Source organism: Lathyrus oleraceus, chromosome 6 (assembly GCF_024323335.1).
Source record: "Lathyrus oleraceus cultivar Zhongwan6 chromosome 6, CAAS_Psat_ZW6_1.0, whole genome shotgun sequence".
Classification (NCBI taxonomy): Eukaryota; Viridiplantae; Streptophyta; class Magnoliopsida; order Fabales; family Fabaceae; genus Lathyrus; species Lathyrus oleraceus.
In genome coordinates, this window is record NC_066584.1 from 486,355,335 (window position 1) to 486,368,596 (window position 13,262).

Consider the following 13,262-nt stretch of genomic DNA (forward strand, 5'->3'; position numbering starts at 1 on the left):
CAGATCATCAATGGGCAGATATCTTTACTAAGCCTTTAGCTGAAGATAGATTTCTTTTTATCCTAGAAAATCTGAACATTCAAAATTGCCCTGAATAAATTGTGCCTCTGAAAATGTAAAATGAGACTCTGACATAAACAAATGAGCTTCTGCCTCTGACTCTGATACTTCTACCAAGTTAAGAAGATATCTGAGTTAGAAATCTTCAGGAACCAATCCTTTGGTATTCCTAAAGATCAGATACATCAACACGTGGAGTAAATTACGTCTAACCTTGGAACTTCTAGACTGCTGTCCAGAAGAAATTCAAAGGACAGACGTTTAAGATCTCCTCGAGCAGTGTGCATACTGTTGGGATTAGACATTCATTAATGAGCCTTAATCATTTCTCCCTCTAAGCGTGCTAACTTGTTTTCTTTTTTATGCTAAACTCAGATTGTTGTGTCGTTTTGCATGCAATTCGTTTTAGTATATAAACACTTCTCTCACATTGTGCACACACTTCACTCTCACTCACTTTCTCAAACCAGTTCTCTCAGGCATTTCTGCAAACAGTTCATCTTCATCTTGTTCTTCATCATCAATGGATTCTCAACAACAATCAGTATTCAACTACTCTCAACAAATGGACTCCAGCAACGCAGCTCAAAGCACAAGCACTCCTACTCCAACAGTTACAGGCGTAACCATAACACCAGTTTACAAGAAACCTCATATTCTTGACCGTGAGGCTCACATCAATCTCGCAACTCCTTTTGAAAAACTGGAAGTTTTGTGTGAATCTCTTGTGGATTTCAACAACATGAAGAGGAATGGAGTAGACCTAACTGAAGAACTCCGTCAAAAAGGTTGGGAAAACTACTTTCAACGGCTCTATGGCCCTGTTTACCCAAACCTCATCAAGGAATTCTGGAGGTTTGCTGACGCTGACGACCATTTCATCGTCTCCTACGTTCTGGGGGTAAAGATAGTGATTACTGAAAAATCAATTGCCTCTTTGCTGAACATGGAGAAAGCTGGAGGAAGAAGGATTTACAACATCAATCCTAGGGCAAGGTACATTGCTCAGGAAATCAACCCCACCATCTTCAAACTCAACACAGAAGGAAATCCCTCAAAGAACAAAGAACTACATCAGAATCTCCGAGTGTGGCTCAAGATCATTCTGGGAACTATTCATTATCGCCCAGCATCCAACTCATCAGATTACATCAATACAGATCAGAAGTGTATTCTGTACTGTATTCATAAGGGTCTGAAGCTTTGCCTCCCAGCCCTCCTCTTCAAATATCTCAGAGACTCCGTACGGGAAACCAGGAACAACATGAAACCCAGAACCTACATCCCTCTGGGAAGACTTCTCTTTGATGTTCTGATTGAAAATGGGCTTGTAGATCATCTGGAGAAAAACAAACTCATGGAAGATTTGGCAATAGATACTGGAAGGCCTCTGAACTCCAAAAATCTGAAAAGCATGGGAATTCTGAAGAAGATCCAAGTCAAACCTACGCTGGACACCTCTTGGGACGCTTTAAAAGATCAGAGGAATATGCCAAATGGTCTCGCAAGGTTCTACAAGAATGAACCCAGAGAGGCAATCCTCCACTATCTCCAACGTTTGAAGAATGAAGGAGTGGACATCTCAGACTTCAGATTAGACGATCTGCCAGATTCAGAACCAGAATTCGTGAAGTTCAAAAGAGGTCCATCTGAGAAGTCTTCAAGAGCGAAGAAAGCAAGGCTAGGAGAAACTTTTGAATCAAGACCTCCAGCGCCTCTGCAAGAATCTTCTGGTAAGTCTGCCTCTGTTATTCCCTCTGTACAGCCATTGGCTTCTTCTACTCCTCTACCAACCCTCATCTACACCACATCTGAAACCCCTCATTCTACAACCAGAACCTCTCAACCTCTACCAAAATTCAATCTTGCCAATACCTCTTTACCACTATCCGAAGCCGAACAATTAAATCAAACCACTTCCTCATCCACAGCCCCAGAATCACCTCCCTAATTTATCATTTCCTCAGATACAGAACACTCTGACCCAACTTCTCCAACCCTAGCCCAACTTCAGGCTCAAAGCCTTGCCTCTCAACAACCAACACAACCTCCACCTGAAGTAACTACACCACAACCAACCATCACTCCTTCTGAAGTTCAACCCTCTGACCTTCATACCTCTGACACTATCCCTCAAAACCCTTCCGCTAAAGCTGAATCTGAACCTGAACCTAAATCTGAATCGGAACCTGAACCTGAACCTCAAACACTAAACCTAAGCCCTCCAACCTCTCCACCTCAAACATATGAACCTGAACATTCCTTGCCTACCCTAGAGGAAGCCATTATGCTGTTCGCAGGGGCTTCAGTACAAAAGGTCAAGTCTCTGACCATAAACTCTGGCATCAGTGATGATCCTGACTCTGTAAGGACACATTGGAACAGAGTCATTGGCTGGATGACTTCTGAGGCCTTCAAGCTGAAGCACATCTCTGAGAAAGTCAGAAACGACTTCATTAGAGATGCTGAGGCAAGACTACAGGAGCGTCTGGCCAGAGAAGCTGAAGAAGAAGCCAGAAGGAAAGAAGAAGAAAGAGCCAGACAAGCAGAAATCCAAAAGGCCAAGGAAGCTAAGGCCAAAGCTCTAGCTGACGATGCCGCTGCCGCTGCTGAAGCTGAAGCAAAGGCAGCTGCAGAAGCTAAAGTCAGAGCTGCTGAAGAACATAATGCTCTGACTCAGGGGGAGTCCTCTACTGTCATTCCTATGGTTCTCAAGACACTTGAAGAACTCCAGAAAGACCAGAAGGAACTCAAAACCAGAATGGACAAACAGGACACCGTCAACGACAATATCCAGAACCTGCTGACTCAACTGCTTCAGAGAATGCCTCTTCCTCCCAACCCTTAGGCACTTAGGATCTTTTGCTTGTTGCCTTCCTTATCTTTGTTTCTGATGTTTGTTTTTCTTTTTCTTGCCCTTATCTCTGATGTCTGTTATCTGAATATATACAATGTTTTGTTGATTATTTTGTTTAAGTCTTTTTGATTCTGACAAAAAGGGGGAGAAATCAAATATAGCTCTGATGAAAAATTGCCTAATACCTTAAGCACTCTGCAAACATACTATTCCTTAAAAATAAATTCATCTAACACTGGACCTAAGAAATTGCAGAAGGTATCAAGAAACTTCATTGCTTGGAAGCTCTAGTAAGAACTTCTGAACTTCCTAGCCTATCTCAGGGGGAGCTCACTTCTATCTGATCTGATATTTTTTTTAAATGTTTCATCTGCTAATTGAGTTTGTTTTGTCATCATCAAAAAGGGGGAGATTGTAAGAACAAAAATTGTTCTACAACAGATTCCAAGATTTTGATGATAACAAAAGACGAAACCAAAAATGGCACTCTAACAAAAAGCTTCTAAGTGTGCAGGAATCTAAACAAAAAGAAAGGAATCTGATTACATCATCAGATACAGAATCATATCAGATACAAATTATCAGAAGCATCTGAAGTAGTAACGCGCTCAAGATGTTCTAACCCTGAGCAAAACAGCAAAAACATCAGAGGCATCTGAACAAGGAGTTTGCTCTAGAAGTTCTGACTCTGAACAAAGGTATATCTAAATTCCAGAAGCTCTCAGCGTCATCTAAAGACATCATCAGAACCCTAAGAGATCAAAACATCAGAAGCTCCAAATCCACATAACAAGATCTCAGATTAACAGAGTCACATAGACCTTGATTATCGATTTCCTAAATCAGAAAGAGTAACGTCAACTTCGAATTTAAATGGAAAGGAACTATTATTGGAAAGAAGTTATTCAGGGAGACAAAGTTATTTTGGCAAGAAACAACAGAAGTTATGGCATTAATTCCTATTCAAGACTAAATATCTGCCATCAAGATCAACGGTCCTTTCATCTCTATATAAAGGACAACAAACAACATTGAGATACACACCGACACGCATAAACTTCTTCTCCTCTCTCTCTCTCTATCTTTCACGAAGCTTTTGCTTAGAACGTGAAACATTCTTTTGCTCTTACTGTTGTAATATTTGCTTTTTCCTAGAAGCACTCTAGATTACAAAGTCTTTTTATCTATTACTTTATTGCCTCAAGTGACTCTGCGCAGTCTGTATACTTGAGAGGACTAAGAGATCTTTCTCTTAGACGTTGGTTGTAATAATCTTTCAAGATTAGTGGATTAAGTCCTTATTGAAGGCAAAATCACCTTGGTCGGGTGGACTGGAGTAGCTTTGTGTTATAAGCGAACCAGTATAAATTCCTTGTGTGGTTTTATTCTGAAAAGGCGCTTATTTTCCAAAACAATTCAAACCCCCCCTTTCTTGTTTTTCTCACCTTCAGTGACTTGCATAATAGATACCATGCAGGAGCTTATCCCTTCGTTGCCCAAGCACTGCTCCCACTGCGATGTCACTCGCATCACACATAATCTCAAAGGTAGAGACCAGTCAGGAGCAATGACAATAGGTGTTGTCACCAATTTATTTTTTATTGTTTCAAAAGCAATGGCACAATCTTTATCAAAAATGAAAGCCTTGTCCTTAACCAACAGGGTAGTTAAGGGTTTAGCTATCTTTGAGAAATCTCTGATGAACCTGCGGTAGAAACCCACATGTCCCAAGAAGCTTCTTATACCTTTTTCATTCACAGGAGGTGGCAGCTTTTCGATTACCTCAATCTTGGCTTGGTCCACTTCTATCCCTTTGTGAGAGATTTTGTGACCTAAGACCATTTCTTCTCGAACCATGAAGTGACATTTCTCCCAATTGAGGATCAGATTGGTCTGTTGGCATCTTTGTAAAACAAGGGAAAGGTTAGTTAAACAATTATCAAAAGAAAAACCAAATACCGAAAAGTCATCCCTGAAGACCTCCATATGTTTTTCAAGCATGTCTGCAAAAATGGAGGTCATGCATCTTTGGAAGGTGGCTGGAGCATTACATAACCCGAATGGCATTCTTCTGTATGCGAAGATACCATAGGGGCACGTAAAAGTTGTCTTCTCTTGATCTTCCGGTGCAACAACTATTTGGTTGTATCCAGAGTATCCATCAAGGAAACAGTAGTACTCATGACCTGGCAACCTTTCCAACATCTGATCAATGAATGGTAGCGGAAAATGATCCTTTCTGGTTGCCAAATTCAACCTCCGGTAGTCGATGCACACACGCCAACCCGTGACCGTTCTGGTAGGAAGTAACTCATTTTTTTCATTCTTTATAACTATAGTTCCTCCTTTCTTCGGGACCACATGCACCGGACTCACCCAAGAGCTATCGGAAATGGGATAAATCAACCCGGCGTCTAACAGTTTAACAACCTCTTTCCTGACCACTTCCTTCATCACGGGATTTAGTCTTCTTTGTGGTTGAACCACCGGTTTTTGACCATCCTCCATGAGAATTTTATGCATGCACACCGTAGGGCTAATTCCCTTCAGGTCTTCTATTGCCCATCCCATGGAACTTTTGTGTTTCTTCAACACCTTGACAAGCTTGTCTTCCTGAGAAACCTCTGAATGAGAGCTTATAATCTTCGGTCATTCCTTTTCGGTATCTAGAAAAACATACTTGAGATTTTCAGGTAACTGTTTCAGCTCAGCCACTTTCTTGGTCTCATCTTTCTTTTCTTCAACTTGAGGTTCCCTTAAGTTTTCCCATCTGAGTGATCGGGATCCCTTAACGGGCTGTTGTGTTGCCATCACAGTAACCACTTCCATCTCCTCGTCACCCACTTCTTGAGTGTCTTCAAAAATTGAGAGACTTAGGACTCTCTCCAAGGGTAATTTTTGATCCCCTAGGTGATTTTCTTGCAGAACCATTTGATCAATAACCTCTATGTGTTGGCTGGTGGCCACATCATCTTTGTATTTCATGGTGTTGCGCACATCAATTTTTAACTCTTCGTCATAAACCTTTAGAGTCATGGTCCCTTCTTCTATATCTATCAAACACCTCCCGGTTTCCAAAAATGGTCTACCAAGAATGAGCGGCATCTCTTCATCTTCCGACATTTCTAAGATCACAAAGTCTACCGGAAAGACAAACTTATCAATCTTCACAAGAATGTCTTCCACCACTCCATAAGGTCTCTTCACAGAGTGGTCAACAAATTGAAGTGTCATTCGGGTATCCTGTACTTTTCCAATCCCCAACCTCTTGTAAATGGATAAAGGCATGAGGCTCACACTTGCCCCTAAGTCTATAAGGGCCTTCTTGAACGATCTATCCCCGATAGTGCAAGGGATAGTCACCGAGCCTCGATCTTTTTTCTTTATCGGAATCTTCATACCCTGCAAAATAGCACTCCAAGTTTCGGTTAATACAATAGAGTCAGTGTTAGTGCTCCTCTTTTTTGAAATATTGTCTTTCATGAATTTAGTATAAGAGGGCATTTGCTCAAGTGCCTCCAAGAACAAAATGTTGATTTCAAGCTTTTTGAACATCTCCAAGAACTTTTCAAAGTTCTTCTCATGTTTCTCCTTCTTATTTCTTGTTGGGAACGGGAGTTTGACAACCGGCTTTGATTCATTAACTTTTTCTTTAGCTACCGAATCAGGTACTGTCACCTTCTCATTAACAACTTCATTCTCTTTTATCTCCAAATCAACTTCAAGCAATTGGTCCTCTTGTTCATCATCTTTTTCGGGGACTTCTTTTGCCTTACCACTCCTTGTTGTAACAACACTCACATTATTATGCTCTCTTGGATTCGTAACTGTAGCACTCGGTAATGCACCTGGTGTTTGCGAACCCGTAAGTTGTTGAGCAATCTGACTCATTTGCACTTCCAGATTTTTTATTGAAGCACCCGTGTTTCTCAGATTACTTCTAGTCTCCTCTTGAAATTGAGAACTTTGAGATGCCATTTTTTCAATGGCAATTTCCCAATCTGCTTTTCTGGGAACCTATTGTTGGAATTATTGATGAGATGGATGAAACTGCTGCTGCTGGTAAGGTTGCTGTTGTTGTGGACAGAATTGTTGTTGTGGTTGACTTTGATACTGGGTGGGCACTTGCTTCTGAGCATTTCCTTGCTGGTCCTTCCAGGAAAAATTTGGATGATTTTTCCATCCAGGATTATATGTATTGGAGTACGGATTATTCTACTTCAGAAAATTAATCTCTTTAACCTGTTGAGCAGTTGCCACACAATGCATGGCGAAGTGCAGACCTCCACAAATTTCACAACTAACAGCTTGAATAGGTTGGACCGGTTGCACTTGTGCCACAGTTTGCGTGTCAAGAGTCATTTTCTTGAGCCTTCTCTCTACTTCAGCTGTTATTTGATCTTCCATCTTCACAACTTGATTTGCCAATTTAAGATCAATGATACCTTCGGGTTGACTTACACTGCGGTCATAGAGTTCCAGATGTTCATTTGCTGCAATGGCTTCAATGATTTTCTTTATTCCAGTGGCTGTTGTAAAGTTTGTTGAGCCACCGACAGCTGTGTCTATGAGTTGCTTAGTCTTCATTCTAAGTCCATTCACAAAGTTTTGCACCTATTCAGTTACATCCATGTTATGAGTAGGACAGGCAACCAACAACCGCTTGAACCGCTTGTAAGCGTCTCCGAGTGACTCTCTTTCTTTCTGTTTAAAGTTAACAATATCATATCTCTTGCGGATATACACAGAAGCAGGGAAGTACTCATTCAGGAATGTTGTCTCCATTTGTTGCCAAGCTGTTATGCTTCCCGCGGGTAAAGAGTAAAACCACTCTTCGGCATCTTCCGACAATGTAAACAGGAACATAACCAACTTTTTTGCTTCTTCTGAGTATCCCTCAATTTTCAACGATTTCGTCATGGTCAGAAATATTTGTAAATGCTTGTTGGCATCTTCATTGATTTTTCCGGAGAACGGTCTTCTCTCGAGTTGACGAATCGTTGACGGATGCAGCTGAAAGTGATCAACATTTACCGGTTGGTTCACAATTATTAACCTTCTAGTAGGAGCATTTGCACACCATAGTCACCCAAACGTCTCTCTGTAGGAGGTGGTGGGGCCTCACCCTGTGGTTCAACCATTGGTTCAGAAACAACTTCAGAGTCTTTTGAATGAACATAAATAGCTTCTTCTTTTTCGGACTCAGAAACAATAGGTGCTGATTCTGAAAGTTCCAGCCTAGCTTTTCGTCGTCTTGCACGCAATAATCTTCCGGGTTCTGCGTCAAAAAGAAATTCAGCTGAGGTCTTACCTCGCATACACAGATTAGACAATTATTAGATTAAACAATAAAAATGAAAAATTTAGCTGTAGAGCAACAAAATTCTAATTGAATTATTTTTCAACTTATACTTTTGGCAGTCCCCGGCAAGGGCGCCAAAAACTTGATCAGTTAAATAGCAAATGTACTATTTGCACCAATGTAGTAATAAAAAAAAGGGGTTTATCCCGAGTATCGGTCTCGAGGACTGCGTAGAAAGTATCAATTTATAATAATTCAATTAAACAAAAGTTCATATGGGGTTGGATGTTTGTTTTCACAATTGATAAGGAATAAAAATATAAAGCGTATAAAACTCTTTTAGTCGATATAAGAAATAATGCTAAGGCCATGTGTATGAATTGCTGTGTATTCCACTTTTTCCATATCATATAACAGTGATGCTATTATAATTCAAAACACTTTCTCCAGAGTAGTTTTCTCTAATTCCTTAGCCAAAACCGTTTAACAGGAAATTTCACTCCTAATTCCTTATTCAATCAAATTGCAGTTAAGAAATATTTATTTTATCAAGAATTTACCGTAACCACAGTTTGATCCTCATTCCTAAGTGATTAAATGCGGGTTTTATTATACAACAGTGATAAGGCGGTTTGTCCGACCTAAACCTTAACCAGAAATCAGAATTTCATTTGTTTGATAAAATTAAGCATTAAGCACGTTGTATAATAATTTGAATTACGAAAACATCATTGATTATAAGAACATGGATAAAATATTCATACAGTAGCAATTCAAAGACACCCCCTAGCAATGGAGGGGTTTAGCCTCTCATAATATTCAAAGACAAAAAATTACAAATTAAAGACATTACAAGTTGTTGTTGATAAAAGTTGATCTTCAATTTCTTCCGATCTTGAAGATCTCTTCTCTTCTCCATACCTTGCAAGGTTGCTTCCTCTTTTCGTATCTTTTCTTTTCACGATCCAAAAGTCCTTTTTTCAGTGCTTCCAATCCAACTAAATAGTTTTCAAACAACTAAAAATAATGCCAAATGCCCAAATTGCCCTCCGGATGTCCACAGGAGTAAAAATTAGAAAAATCAGAATTTTGAGCGAAATGGCCAACACGGGCCGTGTCAGGTGACACTGCTGCCCGTGTTGGCTCCTCCGTAGGTTCATAAGACACACCCTGCTGACACGGGCCGTGTCAGGTGACACGGGCACCTGTGTCAGCCCCCCTGTTTTGTCCATTTTTCGCTTTTTTCTTCAGTCTCCAACCTCCCTTCTTCCGGTACACACTTTCGGACTTTTAATCAAACCTGGAAACCAACATTCTACACAGAAACACATAAAATGCGACAAAAATGCGAAAAACTACTAATGAAACATAAAACAAACGGAAATTCATACAATGCAATAAACTGAAGAAATCACTAAAATAAAATGCAAAAGTTACCGATTCATGAAGATTCCATGCTGGATAGATGATGAAAACTGAGTGTAAATGGTGGCCGATCAGTTTCCTTGAGCATAGTTCACCTGGTCGGTGGAGGTTCCTGTCAAGAGTTGACATTCTGGGGCAGTATGCCCTTGAACTCCGCATATCTCGCAGTTTGGTGCTATGGCAGCCACGGTGGCTGCTGGTGTTATGGTCAAGCTGTCTATCTTCGGAGTCAGGGAATCTACCTTGGCGTTGACATGGTCAAGACTGCTTAATTCATACATGCCTCCCTTTGGTTGAGGTTTCTCTACAGAGGTTCATTCGCTTCCCCATTGGTAATGATTCTGGGCCATACTTTCGATTAGTTGATAGGCCTTGTTGTATGGTTTATCCATCAATGTGCCACCTGTGGTAGTGTCTATTGTCAATCTTTTATTGTACAAGAAACCATTGTAAAAGGTGTGGATTATCAACCATTCTTCTAGACAGTGATATGGGCATAGCCTCATCATGTCTTTATATCTCTCCCAAGCTTCAAAAAGTGATTCATTATCCTTTTGTTTAAACCCGTTTATTTGGGCTCTTAGCATAGCCGTCTTACTAGGTGGGAAATATCGGGCTAAGCAGACTTTCTTCAACTCGTTCCACGTAGTGACAGAGTCGGATGGTAGAGACTGGAGCCAAGCTCTAGCTCTATCTCTTAATGAAAATGGGAAAAGACGGAGTCTTATAGCTTCTGGGTTGACACCATTTTCTTTCACCGTGTCTGCGTATTGCAAAAATACTGACAAGTGTAGGTTTGGGCTCCATGGGACTACCTGAAAACTGGTTTTGCTGTACGGCTGACAACAGTGAGGGTTTTAGCTCAAAATTGTTGGCTTCGATCGCAGGGGCAGTGATGCTGTTATGAGGTTCATCCTGTGAAGGGATTGCATAATACTTAAGAGGAAGGTTTTTCATTTGTTCAACCATCTCTGGTTGAACAACTGATTCAAAAGTAGGAATGTTAAGGTCAGGAAGATTTAGCTTGATACGATGTTCCCGTATCAAGTCTCGTATCCGGCGTTCTAATCTAAGATAACACTCAGTTTCATCGAATTGTAGCTTTAATTTCTCGCCTTGAGAGGGAGTACTTGGCATACACTCGACAATTGTAGAAAGGGAAAAAGAATTGTTGCCTTAGTCTATACTGGGTAATGCTAGAGTTACGATATCGACTAAATTTGTCCCCGGCAACGGTGCCAAAAACTTGATCGCGACTTAGTAAGTCTGAGGGAATCGTGACTGGAAGTGCACAGTCCTATCACGTAGTTTTAAAGATTATCGAACCCACAAGGAATAATAATCGAACGTATCATGGTCTAATGTTACTATGTAAATCTAAGGCTGATGATTATTCTTAAGATTGGAGGGATGAAGAGAATTAACTATAATGTAAATAGAATAAAGATGAAGATATAAGATATAGGGGATATCAGTATGTAATACATCAAACTTCGGGGATTCGATAGATAGTTGGTGTAATCTTATTGGTTAAAATATTCTTCAGTAGAAATTATTTATAAAAAGGACTTAGTCTCACACTCTCGTTTTTATTGACTCTGACCATACTCCTAAACTAGAATGCTTGGCTCTCGCGGTCTCATTTTGAATTTAAAAGTATGTTTTGAATATAGATAAAGTCTAATTAATCCTAAAGCGCTCTCGCTGTGTTTAGGATTAATGCCTAGTTTCAGCTATCTGGTTAAAATCTCAAACTCTCGTTCTTGTTGACTGTAACCTTGGTTAGTTTTGTACTCTCGTACGAAAAACAGTTTGATTAAAATAAGAAACTAAAATCGGAAAAATAAGTTTTATATAAACTAACACTAATTATTTATTGAATCCCGTCGTTTCGACGGTCTTTACATACCGATGCCTAAGGGTTTAGCCGGACATGGCAATTGGGGACTTAAACATATAGTAAGGCATAAATAAATAAAAGAGTAATCAATAATAAACCTGGATTGCAATTTAAGAACTGGAACTGAATCTTGAATCTTCGATTATAATAATTCCGACAGGCTTTGGCATTGAATAATCCTTACAATTGAATCCCAATTGCGAAAAAAATAATAAACCGTAATAGTCCTCGATGTGGAGAAACTATCACTTTTATAGAGTAAGAAACTGCCTAGAAAACTAAAAGAAAAATAATGCTAAATAAAATTAAGCGTGAACTTGGAAAACTGGAAGAAAAAGAGAGAGTCCGTGCGAGTTTGAGAGGTCTTTTTTATATCTTTTCCATATTCCTCATTCGTAGAAAAAGTAGTGGAAATCATGGCTAAAAAAGTGGAGGAAAGGTAGGAAGACTAGGTTGTGGAGGTTGCCATAACCCTAACTTCATGATGAGTGGCGAGCGCCACTCTTGTAGCATTTGTTTTCCACTTCTCAAGGGTTGGTGGCGGGCACCACCTCCCTCTTGAGCCTATGTGGCGGGTGCCACACTCTTTGGATAATGGGCACCACAAGCCCATTTGCTTTGGTTGCCCATTATCCCTTTAGAAACCTCATTTTCTTCTCTTTTCTTGCCTTTTTCTTTCCTTTTTGCTATTTTCCGTTTTTCTTGTGGTAAACCTTTTAATTGATAAATATCTGCAATAAACATAAGATATTGTGTAATAATAAGTGTTAATCGAGTAAAAAGCAATGCATATGGAGCCAAAAATACGATACATTTTCGCTTTATCACTAACCCCAACAATCTCCATTTTGAATGAAAATAAGCTTTCATTGTCTTCACTGAAAATTATATTTCACCATAAAGAGTACCAACATCTATATTTTTAACAAATCTCAATAATCTCCATCTTGATTGAAAAGAATACATCAACTTTCATTTTCTTCACTGACAATCACACTCCGCCATAAAAAGTATAGTCACTTGAACCTACATCACTCCAAGAATTTTCACATTGTCTTCACTGAGATTCATAGTTTAAAAAACTATCATACTCTCTCATGAATAATATATTTCACGTGAAGATAACCCACTTCAATAATTTCACATTGTCATTACCAACAATCATATACTTTATCATGAAGAATAAATTTCACTTGAAGCTAAACCACTCTAAGAATTTCCATGTCAAAAACTAAGTCGAAAACCTACGGTGCAACTTCCTTCTGGGCAGAAAGCTCTTCAACCACCACATAATCTTACACCTTGTGTAATCTTGATTGTATCAACATATCTTTGACTTGAACATTCCACAAGTAAAAAAAGAAGACTAGGAAAGAAGATAGTGTATGGCTTACCTCAAGTGAAGGAACCAAGTCAGGCATGTGAGGAATGTTGCAAAGAAAAGAAGACTAGGAAAGCATTCAAACATCACTTGCCTATGAGGTCGACGAAAAATATAGAGCTAGTTCATTCTGATGCGCGTGGACCATTTGAAGTAAGGTTGAATGGAGGTAACTACTATTTTATAACCTTCATCGATGAATTCACTAGATATACGTGTATTTACCTTATTGAAAGGATGAGTGAGGTATTCACACAGTTCAAGAAGTTCAAATTGCATGTTAAGAAACAAAGTGGATGCAAGTTAAAGAAATTGAGAATTGACAGTGGTAGTGAAT

At 39.6% G+C, this 13,262-nt stretch overlaps 1 non-coding gene across 1 annotated transcript; it reads left to right on the plus strand.

The window, feature by feature from the left end:
- The first annotated feature begins 10,124 nt into the window (after positions 1-10,124).
- LOC127099646 (small nucleolar RNA R71) lies at positions 10,125-10,231 on the plus strand. Its single transcript, XR_007794126.1, has one exon. It is a non-coding gene; the product is annotated as a small nucleolar RNA R71 (small nucleolar RNA).
- Positions 10,232-13,262: the final 3,031 nt, after the last annotated feature.